Below are 15,442 nucleotides of genomic sequence, written 5' to 3' on the forward strand. Positions count from 1 at the left end.
TGGTGGTAGAACGCGAATTATGACCGGCAGCAACGCTATTTATGTGTCTTCCAGTGGACAAAAGGGACAGGACATACGAAAACATATTTTAAAACACACTTTACCCATAGGGATAGAAGGTAAGAAGGACATTACCTGCAGGAAAGAGCCCACGACACAAGTCACATGTGGGTAGGTGCACCTTATTATGTTAATGCAATTTCTATGCAATAGACTGTAAATGTATCGAGTTGTATTCCTTGCACTGGTCACATGGACGAGTACGCGTCTGGAATGGTCTGACCATGGGGAAGTACACCGTTGTATTTCCGGTTGAACGTAGGTAGTCATTCTCGTGGAAAGAAGTACGAAAATAAACGATTATTGTGTTGGTATCGGCCCGGAGCCGGCCCGGAACCCTCGCGAGCTTATTACGACATTCAATACTGTGTAAGGCGTTCAGGCATTGGTGTTGATATCCTTTGTAGCAAAGTGGCCAACATGTCACATTATTGGCAAGAGCAGTACTGCGGATAAAGTTCATTTTAAACAGTTTTTTCTTCTTTAAAGTCGTTTGTTGTGTTGCAATGTTTCCTTCGAGGTCGTAATCGTCATCTGTATTGGAAAACGTAATGGTTCTGGGCAAGCAAAGAATAGTTTATGGAAACAACAGTTGGACAGGAAATGAGCTCCTACTGCTTTCGAGCTGGAATTGGATTTCAATTATTAATAATGAATACTTGTGAACAGAGGGATAAGAACGGATTAAACAAAAAATTGCATTAATATTGGACAAGATACTCTTGAATACTCTTGATATTCTATTTCAACAAAGTGGTAAAAAGAATATAATGTGAGGTCTCATGTTGAGCATGGACTTTGATGATGCGTTACCAGCAGATTCTTTTTTATTTTTTTCCTTATTCTACACTACTTCTAATGCTACTTACTTTATGCTTATACTAGTCCATTAAACTACCCCTATTTTATACTATCTCAAATAACGCTATTGTGCCTATGGATAAGGATATTGGTGGAGGCTATGGATAAGTGCGAAAAGAGAATTCCTACAACGATCGCGAAATTTTGCTGATAGAGTTTTCAATATATCTTTTAAAGGTTTCACAACGGATATCGCGTACATTTCCGTGTTTCGAGTGAAGCGGTTTGTGTCAGTAATCATGCGCAAGATTTTGTTCAGCATGACCTGAAGTTTGCAGAGCTGAGTCCTCGCACATGAGTCCCAAACTGGTGCCGCATACGTTACTACTGGGAAGATAATTACCTTGAAGATTGATATTTTATTTGGCATTGATAGCTTTGACCTACAGCAGATCAATGGGTAGCAACATTTCAAAAGGAAATGCCCTTTTTCAAGGATCGTTTCAATATGCCCAATCGACAGCATTTTGTAGTCTATCGTAAGTCCCAAGTATCTAATGGACGTTGCCCACGGCACAGTTGTACCACGTATTTTTACTCCCGAACTCATAGGTGGAGTACGGCTTCTTTTTAAGCAATGGGGAAAAATTGTTTGTGTTTTTAAAGAATTTATCCCAATTTTCGAGTCAGCGGCATACCTAAGAAGAACATCAAGACACCGCTGCAATCTTCTTCTCGGCTCCACTAGACTCCTACCTTTAACCGTAATGACAGTGTCGTCTGCGAACAGAAACATCTGGCCATCGCAGGGTAGAGGCGGGACATCCGTTGTGTACAGATTTTACAACAGATTTGAAACAAGAGATTTGAAAATCAGTTCCCACACACGTTTATAAAAAAAATAAGCGTAATATGGTCTTGATTAAGGAAAAATACATTGTATTTTTGCAGCACCAGGTAGACGAACACGATTGTTGTATTATAAAACATTTTTAAAATTTAAATCTTTTTGTTCATTGCACTAGAAAAAATTATAAACAAAAGGCTTCGAAGAGTCACGTTTCTGTGCCATATCGACGGAAAATGATACGGAGTAAGCAATATTTTTGCACTCTCTCTCTCTCTCTCACACACACTCTCTCTCTCTCTCCCTCTGCTATGCTTTTAATCGATATTTATATACTTTTTTGTGTGAGTGTTGCTGTTTCAATAAACAATGAAACAAAGGATGTTTCTATTTTTTACCCATATTTCAATTAGCTTTCCGTACAATGGATTAGTTTTTTCTTTTACTTTCAGTAGCTTTTGTTGTTGACAGCATTAATTCGCATTCATTCTCTTAATGCTCACTTTTTACATTTAAACCATTTTGATTCGTTTTGTTTCTTTTTCTGCTTACAGACGAGGATTGCACAAAAATCAGCACATTTTTATTCCATTTTAAAATGTATCAATTGAAATTTCGTTTATTTTTATTTTATGGCTCTATCTTCACATTGCACTTCCATGCCTCTCGTAAAAAAGCCGATGCTCAGCCCAACAGACGCATCGATGCATCCAATTGCACTTAATGCATCAAAGTTATTTGCTCTCATATGCGGCAGGATGGTGCAAATGCATCGCAAACAGTTTATTACCTGGCGCTTGTTGCAATGGTGTTCGATTTTACCTGTAAACACTGTTGCACACTCACACACAAACTCACCAATTCGATTCTGTTTCTCTTGCTCTGACCCTTCGGCCTCATCCGGACATCCGGAAACTGCCATACGACGAAGGGCGCTCATGCAGGAAAAGGGTGTACTCTGTTGCATTTATCACGTTACCAACATGCGACCACATTCTGCTGCGTTGTTGGCGATTGCATTCTGTGCAACGGTGTAGAAAAGCGTTCCCCGGTGGCGTTAATCGGTTCGCATTACATTACGCACGACTCATTGAAGCGTGTGCCATTTGTGTGTTGTGTGGTTTGAAGTGGTAAAGTGAAGTATGATTACGTTTTTTCAAAGCACAGTAGAAAAGAGTCGTTGCTGGTGAGATGAGGTGGTAAAAGAGTCACCAGTAAAGCTTTTCTTCAAAGTCAAGTTAACTTTTGTTGAATGTTTATCTTCGTGTTTGAGTATTCATCCATAACTCAGGATGCAAATCTGATGACTCCTTCTGAGCTTCAAAATATCAACAGCCTAAGCGTTCTGTGAGGTCTTGAAGAACCATTAAATTATTCACTATTCTCTTGCTGCTGACATCAGCTCATCTCAGAACACGTCATCGATCGTCCGATTGCTAATTCCTCCGTAGAAAATATTTGGCCGTTCTTGGCACGTTCCTTGCATACCAATTACGCACAAAAATCGACCAACAATCAAATAAGAAAAAAGAATGAAAAGAACCTCTCTTTGAATTCACCACAGGGAATAAGCAGAACACATGAAAAATACGTTAAAGTAAGGAGGAATCGAAATCGACTGCCCATTCAACACGTGAGGCGATCGTGTGTCGCGCCTGTCCGAGGATCAATGGCACTGCCGACCTCGATAAGCTGCCCTTTTCGCCTCGTTTTTTTTGTGGCTTTCAAGGGGCGCGTCGAAGAATTCCAAATATTGAAATGAAGAGTCTAACTGTATGAATAAGAATATAAGAAGCAAGTCCACAGTGAGGCTAACATAAATTCAATCATTATTCAATTTGTTCTCGATACCAATCGCGTATCGAACAGAATACCGTTTCATCGGGCTCCTCTGGTGAGTCGAACGATTTTTGCATTCTACTTGTTCGATTTGGAGAACAAAGTCCGCAAGTTTACAGACTAAAGGAGAATAGCATACATCCGATTGGGAAGGATGAAGTCCATCGCATTGTTTCGGCAAATCCACGCGATGACCAAAATAACGAACAAACGCAGGATTTTGGAGGTTAGCGATAAAGATCTTTACGTTGTGAAGCATGAATTCATCAGTTTTATTTTCGGTGGTTGAAACTTGTAGACGTAAAGAAACGTAAGGTAAAGAATGGAAATTTTAGAGTTAGAGATGATTCTACAAAAATTTAAAAAAATTGCATATCATATTCAGAAATTGTGACATAATTAATATTATGAATGATATTATATTATTTTGAGTTGTGTTCCATTGATTCCACAACCATAAATTTCGCATAATTTTCTTCTTGAATTGAAGTTTACAAAAATCGATATTTAAATAAAAAATATGAGTGACGGTGTGACGTGGGCAGTGCCCAGAAATGTATGTTTTTTTTTGCTATTTTAAAAATTCCTTTGTCTTATTATTGTGCACTCATCAAGCTTTGTTTTATGATAGCCTTGTTTGACAGTTTTCGATTTCGGTTGAACAATACTGTCTATTGTTGACGTTGGTGATTGTAGGAGATAACAGTTGTTTTCAGTTCCGTCCTATATTTTTTCAAGTTATTTATGGTCTAAGAGAGTGAGACCCTAAGTTGTCCTTACTTCCTACAAGTGGACGCTGGGCAAAATAAAGTGAGTGGTTAGTATCGAATAATTCACCCAGGAGCGATAGTCTTCATAAAGGACATCAACGCATAACACATCTGACAGGTTTAGTCCAAAGGACAACCCTGACTACAACAAGTAAAATTTGAAGAGTCGTCGAGATAGAGATCTTACAGAAAGATCCTCGTGAAAAAACCAAGCGGAAGATGTTAAAAAACACTCTGACAGTGGCTTCAATGCTGCTAGTCCGTCATTCTGGTCAACAAATCCCATCTCTAGTCTGAATTGAAAAAAGTTAATGAGGTGAAGTGATGTTTGCAAAAAACATTGGGAACAACAGGTCTAAACGTAAGAAGAACTAGAGCATTTGAATCCCTAAAATTGAGCATAACTATTAAAACAATAAATTAAAAATAAAATAAAAGCAAAAGTAAAACGGAACATGTTGAATTAACCTGGAAGCAAAAAGTCGTTTATAATTGAAATTGAAAGAATCTTTATTACTTTCAATCATAAGAGAACGAGAAATCGCTCTGTAACTTCAGAAACCCTCATGAAATTGCCAGCTGGCACCGGAATCAAGCCGACGGGTATAGGTTTCAAATTTGTTAGCAACTTGTAACTGTCAACGAACGCAACGGCGGCTGCGGTTAACGGCGGCAGCGTAAAACGATGGAATAAATGTTTCTTTTATTCGCAGGCTGGCACGAGGCTCACCCGGAACAGGTCGTCTACCAACGGCTTCTTTTGCAAACGCTCGACCGATTCACCGCAGCACAACGGTGAATAAAAAACGATCATCCTCATCCCATGCCGCGTCGCACGTGCGTCTCGTGGTCAAACACCAGAATAAGTGAGAAAAAGGAAACCGAGAGCAACAACTGAAACTTGAACAGCGGAACCGGGACTCAACCGGCGGCACATGAATATGGTAAGAAATCATCCCAAGTAGGCATCTCGAACGCCCCGACGAACCTGACTGGCAATCGTTCCAGCGTCGTGGTCACCGCGGGCTAAGAAAAGGCGGTAAAAGGTGAATCCAAAAACCACGACACCAGCACAGCCATAGAGATTCGCGCGCAAACATTCCCCAACACCCCTTCACTAAAGTCCGCGGGACGCGACAAACGCGCCTTTAAGCGAAACTGCTGGATCGGCAATGAGGGAGAAGCAGCTTAAAAGATCATCCTAATTCTTCCTCTCGCTTCAATTACTTGCTGATACAACACCAACGATCGCTTCCATCGCCGGCCAAAGGGGCAGAAAGTTGGGTGGTTTCATTTGGAAAATAAATTATTGCTTTTTAAATCTTCATTAATAAATTGTAACCATAAATTTACACGCTTCTTCTACCGTGATGTCTGCCCCGTGGCTTTGGAAAGGGGAGGATTTTCTCGGTTTCTTCTCTCGTAGCTTGTGCTTGTTGCTCCACTAATCGGACGCGAACGTGTGGCTTTCAGGGACTTTTCATTTGTCGCAGTTTTGTTTGAATTGCCGAGGCTTTGTCACGGTCGTTTGATCGGTATTAATAATTAATTTCTCGGCGAGCTTCTAACACGATGATAGGAAACATTTATCGAACATCTAATGTGAATTGTAGGCACATTTTTATTTATTATAGCTCTGAAGGATGGGAATCAGGCCCGCTAATAAATTTGGCTTACATTCGTCGGGGTTCCTCGCTTAATCTGGAATTGAAATAATTTTGAGTTTTTTTTTATAATTTGTGCTCAAAATGTGCCCATTCTAACGCATATCGCGATGAGCTGTGAGGTGTGAATTATGTTGCCTCTGGGCGATGACTTTGCCCGGGGAGTAAATGTCGTCGTTCGGGTGTGCTCGTGATCATACAATCGAATTTATTCATCCCATTAGACGGCACACCTCTCGCTCATGGATGTGCAAACACACACACACTCACACAATGGAAAGCTTATCTTCAATCGGCAATAGCAACTTGAAGCAAAAGGCTAGAAGATCGGACCGTAGATCGTTTGTGTGTGGTTATAATTTCCCGTCGAAACGATCGTTTCCGTCAAGACAAAAGAGGGAGGACCAGTAAACCGGGTAAAATGTGTTGTATACGTATGCTGACTGTCTCGTCTGAGTTCCTCAATAATTATCAACGGTGACGCTGATGGCGATGTTGCAGGTGCCATAAAAGCCGTTTGGAGTACCCATTTCCCATTCCAGCTATCAGATGATTTGATTTGAACAATGACGTTGAATGACTTGGACGCTGGATTGCTTATCGGAGCTTCTACTGATGGTTATTCATGAAAGTGTTTGTGAATCGTTGCGCACTACTTACGCGGTAGAAGAATTTTGCTGGAAGTTATCATAGCATCATTTGAGCCGTTTCGTTCACTAATTTGGACGTAGGTTAATGTGTTAATTTAATATTTTTGATGGTTATGATCGTTTATAAGTATCAAATCTAAGTAATAATTTCTTTGCCCTGCGAATCATGAGAAAAATGACCATAAAACAAGCGTCATGCAACAACACCTTGAGCAGAAGGTCGGGTTCGTCGCTTTCGCTCAAGTCTTTTGATTTCAGTCAATCCACCCTCATCTTGGTGCGAAGTTTGACGCAGTAGTACGGTGCAATGTTGTTCTTAAGCTCGTTAGCAAGGCTTAAGCCGATGGCCTCGATCGAGTATTCGATGTCTGTGCCAGAAAAGCAGGAACCTCTTGCGAACAAAATGCCCAGAACGCAGTGTTAAGGTGTAAATCACGATCTTTGCACGCCCGCTTGATTCCCTATGGCCTGAGTCGGGTGCATGTCCTCTCGTCTTTCTTCTGACTGCATGAGCCACAGACTTACCAACGGATGACGAGGATCTTCCTCTTGTGATGCACATTCGATCACGATGCTTCATTATTTCCTCTCACGTTCTGCTTCCGATCACTTCTTCGTCTTAATGCTTCACGAGTTTTTCCTCCGAAATTACTCTCCGCTATCCGTCTCCATCGCCCAACCCCTTCTCTTCCATTACATTTTCTCACCTTTTCATCAGTTGAAGCATTGGATGCGATCTCTCTTCCTTACTCTTCTTATAAGATTCTTTCGTCTACTATCACAGGCATTGTTTTTCACAGTTTTGTGCTGGTGCGTCCTTTGAACTTTTACACGCGTTGTACGGTACAGAAATATTATACTGCCACAACCAATTCGTCCACTGGTTTCACGTCAAAGAATGATGAACACAAAGAAATCGGCAACCAACCAAGAAGAAAAGCGCGTGATGTTACGTTGGCGTTGGTGTTGAGGAAAATAAGCGTATTCCCGTGATGCTGACCTTTTGAACTGACATGCCGCAGTTTATGAGGATCGCGCGAAACCGATCCAATCATCGAGCCAGCGCACGGAACGGCCCCAGGAACGGGAATCTCGACTCGGGTATTTCGAGCCAGAAAGGCAGACACCAGCAGACGGCCCAGGCCAACAGTAATAATGTGTTGATATTAACACCTTGTAAAAAATGTATTATTTTGCTATGAATTATGGTTTATTATTTCGGAATTAAAATGGATCAAATAATTCGATTGCGCCGGGCAGACGGATCAGTGGCCCGTTTTGCCCGTAATGCGTTCTTCATCCGACAGAGGGAGTTATGACTTGAGGCGAAGATGGTGTTGATAATGATAAAAGTGCATTCAGTTTTACACTTTCGCTCCGTACTTTAAGGCACTTTCGTTGAAAATCACGGTGAATTTTACTTTATTTTTCACATCGATTTCGTGCTGCTAGAAAAACCTTTCCATCCCGATCATATCGAAAAGAAAACCCTCCCAATGCAGGATATGAAAATGATTATTCAGCTTACGCATCCAAAATGGACAACTTTTGACCTCGCCGCATGCTTATTTCCGATGGCGGAAACCAACGCGAATAACTAAACGAAAAACTGCTTATCAGATGGCAGAAAGCCCGAATCCTTTGCCCTGCAATCGCATTCGCATGCACAATTGTGTGTCTACCATGGACAAAAAAAAAACAAAACAACCACCACACAGTACGCACCGACCGACCCATCGAATGCGATCTCATTCGCGATCTGGCACGTCGAACAATAAAAAAGCTCCGCAACTGGCGCGATACGCAGAATCGAAAACTGATCTTACGGAAACGATTGTTCACCGGTTCGGTGCCCGTTGCTTTTGTGCGATTTTTTGCACACTGGTGAACACACACATAAACACACGCTCCATCCTAAATCGGTTCTCGATCCGTGCTCGCTGCGTTCAGTTCGGTGGAGAAAAGCGAAGATTCAAATCTCCTCATTCACGGTGCATCTTTCGCCCGTTTCCTTTCGGGATGTGTCCTACTACTCGCTCCACCGACAGCTGTGAACGAGAGCTGCGGCTGATGGGCTGTTCGATTCGGTTGACCGGATTCCCGGATGGCCGGATTATTTATGTGCTTTATGCTGCGCACGATTGTGCCATGATTGCGATTGTGTGGGGACGCGGACTCGGTTGCGTTCTTCGATCCTTTGGTGAGGTGGTGAGGGACCTCCTGCACGGTGCAGTTCGAGATGGCTGGAATCTCGATGCGTCTTCGAAAGGATTTGTTTTAATTCAACGCTTGCCCAGGTCCAATTCTGCGGAAGTTATCTTGATCGAATATTTGCTGACCGAAGCTTGATTTATCTTCGCGCGAGAATCTCTCTTGGTGCTCTTGGGTTTGGAGGTGGAATTACTCCTCACACGTCCTACTCCACTGTTTCATTGGTTCTTTCCCTAGATTGATATCATGAATGGAGTTTTTCTTTTTCTTTGCTTAATTTGTTTCACAACTATTGATGAATTCTGTTGGATAATTTGAAAAATTTTCAATAATTGAAGGCTTTTACATCTGCGGTAGATGTGATCGTATGGTTTAGTTCCCTAGTCAAATCGCAAACTGAAACTCTAACATTGTAACAAGCATTGAAATCAAGCTAAAAAAGTCTTTCAAATACCAAAGTAACACTTTATAACGCTTTTGAACGATAAGAGTTGTAGTATTCACCTATTTATACATGTAAAATTTTACATTGTTTTGTCGAAATAAGTAATATTGTCGTAAATTTGGAAATTTACACTTAAGAATTTGTTCAATTGTTTGACACCCTAAGAAAGATCAGATTTGGAGGTATCAGTCTCGTATTAACTGTGTAGCTTTTCACTTTTGCGCTACCGGAAAACAACGATCCATTCATTCCAATTTAATTCTATCTTCCGTTCCATACTTCGATCCTCTTTTTAATCCTTAGCCCTTTACTAAATCACCGTAGCCCATGTTTGTTCCTTATATTAAGTTAGAATTAAGGAAGGTATGATGAGCCAGTGGCCAGACATTATAATAGACGAATTTAAATGAAATTTAATTTTTCGAAAGAAAAATCTGTAGAAGATAATGTCAACATTTTAAATAGCAATATTTTATATTATTGGCAAGCAAAACCGCGTAACATTTTTTTTATAATTTCAATTTCAAATGCGTATCATCAACTGAATCAGGAAAGAAATATCGAAATGATTCAATTGTGCTCCGTTCAAGCAATGCATCTAGTATTTCGGCCTTTACATAATACGGTCTTTACGTAAAGAAGTAAAAAAAGTAAATGCATCCGCTCATGCATCCGGTCAAATTTTGAAGAAGAATGTTCAGAAAATCAAAACACCACAGCCAGGAAGAACAGTCCAACGATGCAACCATGAAAACGCATTCTTTTACGCGCGAATCGTTCCGACAACGCACGGTGCTTCATGTTCTTATCGTAACGAGAAATCAGCGTGCGCAAAATAAAAATGTACGGCATCCATAATCATTCTCAGGAAGAAAAAGTTCGTACAGGCATCGCAGAGAGTTTAAAGATTTCTATCACACGATACAAATACAATGGATTGTAGTGAAGGAGGAGGATTTACAGCTGGAGATCAGATGCATCGCCGGTAACATATGGGTTATGCTCAGTCGCTATGTGGAGAATGGAGTAAAATTGGATACAAATCGATACAGATGCATCTGACTGGAGCTTGTTCCATTCATCCAGTCCAATTATCATGTTTAAAGTGAAAGAAACGAAGAAAGAAAAACGAAGCTGTGATCTTTGAGATTCTAAAAACAGTCGCCAAAAAACGTAAAAAGCGTTCAATATAAGGAAATGAGCTAAAACTCATTTCTTCATATTAAACCATAAAATCGTTAAGAACAAGTCCCCAAACCTGTGCATTTTATAAAAATCTCGTCTGCATGATGCTTGTAAGAAGAATGAAAATTACCTTCCTATTACACAAAACACCTGAACGCGTTCATATCGCACGGTTGCCATCTTCACCGAACAAAAGCCGGTTCCATCCCCCATCGGCGACCTCGCACGTAAAGATCTCATTCTCGATCGCGATTCGAATCACGCTTTAAAGGTGTGCGTTTCGAATATTTACCAAGCTCAACAAGAGAACCACGCAAGCAAAGCCCTTGGTACGGTTTTACGGGCGTACTTTTCCATTACTAGCGTACGAGAATAGCAATTTTATCGATCGCATTTCCTGCGCAATACTATCGCTCCATCATCATCATCATCGTCATCATAAAGGGCTGCGTGGCACGAGGAAGTGGGTTGTTGGGTGTTTTTGATTCCCATTTCTTTTATTTGCCTCCGTAACAACCCGATCCAGGTGATGCTGATTGTCCGGAGGTGATCCTATTTAGGAGGCAAAGAAGCAGATCGATCGACCTCCTCCAATTCCGATGAGAGGAACATATTTCCCAGGATAAACAAGTACTAGTTTGAAGCTCTGTGGTGTGTGTAACTACGCATTAAACGCTTCCGCACAAACGATCTTCATTTTCTGTAGTGCACCGAACACGAATAGTGCATGAGAGCGATCGTAACGCGCTCTTCCTCACGCGTTTTACCAATGAAGCAGTGAGAAACAGCGCCAGGATCGAGCTGAAGAATCGGATCTTGAGATGAAAGACGTCAAATACAAAACGGCCAGAGAGTAGCGAGTGTAAAACTAAGGTAAAACACGCCGTCGTTGCCGCTGTATGCTGACTTTAAAAGGAGAATCCACACAACACAATATTAAACAACGAGTGAACGCGAGATTGCTTCGTTTGATTCGAGTTTCACGCTTCTTCATCTCCCGTTTGTGGGTGTTTTTCCGTGGTTTCGGTTGCGTTAAGAAGTGCTGCCGTAGTCGTTGGTAACTATCTGCTTTCGACTATCTTGTTAAGCTTTACGGAGAACACAAACGAATGCTCCTGCTTGCTCTAAGATGCTGCTTTTCCTGTAACTGAAAGAAGAGATGTGATAGGACACGAGAAGAGTGATGTTGGACAAGGGAACCAATTCTGCTGATTATTTTGAATGGAAGATCAAGACGAAAATGTACTGCAACTGAGTTCTATGCCAAATCTTCTGCTACCAAAGCTGTGATTGAGAGGAATTTCTACTCAACGAAAAAGACTTTTCCTTTTCCTCCCAATTTCTGATCGTAGAAAACGCGTACCGATGCCACGATCACAAGTTTTTCTGTTTGAATTTATTATCGAACTCTCTCTCTCTCTCTCTTTACTCCAGTCACTGCGTCACAAGATCAATCAGCAGCAGCATGGGCAGTAACAGCAGCAATCCCTTCGCTACATTGTTCACAGCGAAGGGCATACTGGACGAGGGAGTACATGATCACCTTCATCTTAGAAGTGGAGATGATTCGAAGTGAGTGGTGATTGAAGAAATTCAAACCAACTGGCTGACACCACCATTCGCCAGAGTTCGCAAGATGCAGGAAATTCCAATGCAACGCCAACCGAGTGATGCGATCAAATCTGCATCGCGAACGAGAAGGACGAACTGGGAAAAAGACTTACGATGAATGGGTCACGTAAAGCTGAACAGAACGAAAGAAGAGTGAGAGACCGAACAGAAGTTCGAACGCGCGCGCACACTTTTCTGCACATTTTCCACTGCCGCACGCGATCTTCCACCAGCGATATCGACTGCTTCGTCCCGGTTCGGACTGGGGCCGATTCGCCGGTAATCATCCGTGCAGAGGAAGGCTGAACCTCGAAAATAATAAACCTTAACGAGCCGTGAAAGTGTTATATGGGTTTTCTTGGTCGAACAGAGCGATCCTGCGGGTGGCTTCAAGGTTTCGTGGTCATCGGCGGCTAGTGATCGTGTGGTTTCGGACCGTTTTCGCGCCATTTCGAACCTGGGTGGAGAGCAGTTCATGTGAAATCGCCTCGTACGGATCTACATCGTGATGCAACTCTCACGTGTCCTCCTCCGTGCCAGAAATCGAACCATTCTTGTGGACACAGACAGGCAATGGAAAAAGTGAGACCGAAGACGAATAAATGCTTGATAGAGATTTGAATTATGTTGAATTTTAACAACACCTTAAAGGAAGTAAAAACGGAAATAATAGAAACAATTGGTATGAACAGAAACTTCCACAGTATTGACAAAATTAAATTATTTTTCAAAAGCAATATAACCCCTGCTACTTTTACCAAAATGGCCAAAAACAGTCTTCCTTCAGTCGAATCGATCGATAAGGAAAGCTTTTCTCACGATCGTTTTGCTTGACTAATTATCCGTAATGGCGCAAAACGTGCTGTAATCACACAGAGGAAAGGCTTCTTTCGACGACTTTTCCAATTGTTCCTTCTGTTCAGCCACGTTGTCCGAATTCACGATTTGTACGCGCAGTAATTAGTATTTAAATTTCCATTCTCCATTGTTTCATGCTTCGATGTGTGTTTGTGCCATTAAACGAAGTGAACTTTGAATGCCCTCCCAGCGTGACCAGTCAAAGTTACGAGACTTTGCTAATGTTGAACAAATTCGCCACCAACCGTTGCCATTCCTAACCTCGCCGCGTCGTCAGACATTGAACGTTGAGGTCAAGGGTACGAGCTGAGTACATGAACACCGAACACTCAGAGGTCTTGACTCCTGCGGGAATACACTGTAACCTGCATGTTTGCGCCGGTCTCTGCGGGATGGCGTCGATAAGTCTCTGAAGGTGGCAAATAAAATTCATGCAAGCATCGTGCGCACATCAGCTAATTTCTGCGGGTTGTTACTGGGTGACGTATGTTCCATTTTGTATTCTTCGTGAGATATTGGCTCAGGAATAGTGCATTCGTTGTGTGGCTTGCAGATAGCACACATGGAAAAGGGTTTATTTGTTCGGCATCAATTCGTAACATGTAATTTTTTTTTTATGTAACCATCGAACTGACTTTATTGAGTGCTTTATTTTACTCAGCAATGTTTGTGGTTGGAACCTGGGGTTGTGGGATTCGTTCTTGGAAAGTAATTCTGCCTCACGAAAAGAACAACTCCACATCATTATGACACAACAAGAGATCATCATGATAATACGATTTTAATCACTTAATTTCGAAATCGTTTAGTTGCGACCTGTCCTAAAGTGTTCTATTTTGCTAGTCTGCCATCATCTTCTGCTGGAACAATCCAACGCAGTGCCTCAACCTACGAAGATCATTTTCAATTTTCATTTTCTCTCGACTAAAGCGTCCACCATGCGATGGGTATCACTTCCTTGGTATCTGAACCGATTAAACCCGTTGACGAATGTTGTACAATTAAATCTCGATTAAGACATACAAACGACGACGACGTGGAAAGTGAGAAACACGAGGTGACAGGTTTTTCCACCGACTTCCCTGTGAGTGCCTCTCTGTCAATATCAAAGCTATAAGCTATAAGTCGTTAGAGTGCGACAGCTTACTGTGCCAGCAGCGGTTACTCATTCAACAGAGTTTTGTATCACTCCTACGTAGATTTTCCTTCACGTTCTAGCACCGCATTCTAACGACACCAAAGCTGCCACGCCGGAAAAGCCCGCTTTTACTCTCTTAATTCCCACTGTCTCTCCTTCACGTTCGCTTGTTTCCTTCGTAGTAGCACCACGTTTGATATCACCCCAAACTACATCATCATCATCCCACAATGTTGCCTCGTCCCATCGGAAATGGGACGCCGGAAGATGGTGACAGAACTTCCCCAAAAAACGATGTCCGACACTCCACCACGAAGAAGCAATTTCAACCAACAAACTGGAACACAGACTCGAATGTTCCAGTGTCTTAGGCAAACAATGTTGTAATTATCACGAAATTTCAATCAAGAATTGGTAGCATAAAAGATCAAAATTAGCCGATAACGAGCCCGGTACTCGATTACTGGTGGAGTTGGCTTCGTTTGTATCGTTTTCGAGTGGCAGAACAAGACGAGTTTTTGGGAGTAGAAGAACGTAACGATCTTTTCCGGGCTTGCTGGAAGGGATGACAGTTTGGAGCCGAGCATTGAACATGGAAAACTGTTCATAGGATGGAAGAAACACCTGTCTGCATGCAAGAACAACCCGACAGGCCTGGTATGGTTCAATTTATCACCAGTTGTTAGTTGAGGAGCTTGTGGAATAAATTACTTTACGATTGTATGCCACACTGTTGAGGTAATCTAAGAGATTACGTAGTTAATTTGAAACAAAATTCTACATTTATATTAAATATGGCAATATGTATCCTTCAACAAGTATTGTGGCAAACCAGAATTCCAATTATTGTAAGTATTTTCTTATAAATCTTTGGAATGATGTTATATTCGAAATACGACACCATAATTAAATTTAACCTCACGCTTTTCTCATCATATCTTGCGAAATGTTCGTTCCTTAATTCCTCTTTAATGTTTCAACACATCACAACTTCATACTGCCATGAGCCTCCTCAAATACTTCAATGAGCCTCCTTTAACATTCCAAACAAGGAAAAGATAGAGCAGAATAGCTACGATACTCATCGATTATTACCTCCGTCTACGGTGATCCTCCTTTGCACCGTGTCTACGACCACCTTTGGATGCACCAATATCTCTGAGCCTCAAAAACATAAGTCCATATTGCACCGCAATGAAACAAAAAACTAAACTCCACCAACTTCAAATCGATGAAATGAATCTAAACGCGCCAAGCCAACCATGGAAGCTCCATCGGACCGGCTGAGGGTGACTCGTTTCGAAATGTCACTGCATTCGTTTGTTTTGTATTTTCGTTGGTACGGCTGTACGACTTCACCAAA

The 15,442-nt window shown here is 41.6% G+C and overlaps 1 pseudogene; it reads left to right on the top strand.

The window, feature by feature from the left end:
* The first annotated feature begins 284 nt into the window (after window positions 1-284).
* The window catches only part of LOC126560593 (uncharacterized), a 32,063-nt pseudogene continuing 16,905 nt past the window's right edge, over window positions 285-15,442 (top strand).

The sequence above is a fragment of the Anopheles maculipalpis genome, chromosome 3RL (assembly GCF_943734695.1).
Source record: "Anopheles maculipalpis chromosome 3RL, idAnoMacuDA_375_x, whole genome shotgun sequence".
In the NCBI taxonomy this organism is placed as follows: domain Eukaryota; kingdom Metazoa; phylum Arthropoda; class Insecta; order Diptera; family Culicidae; genus Anopheles; species Anopheles maculipalpis.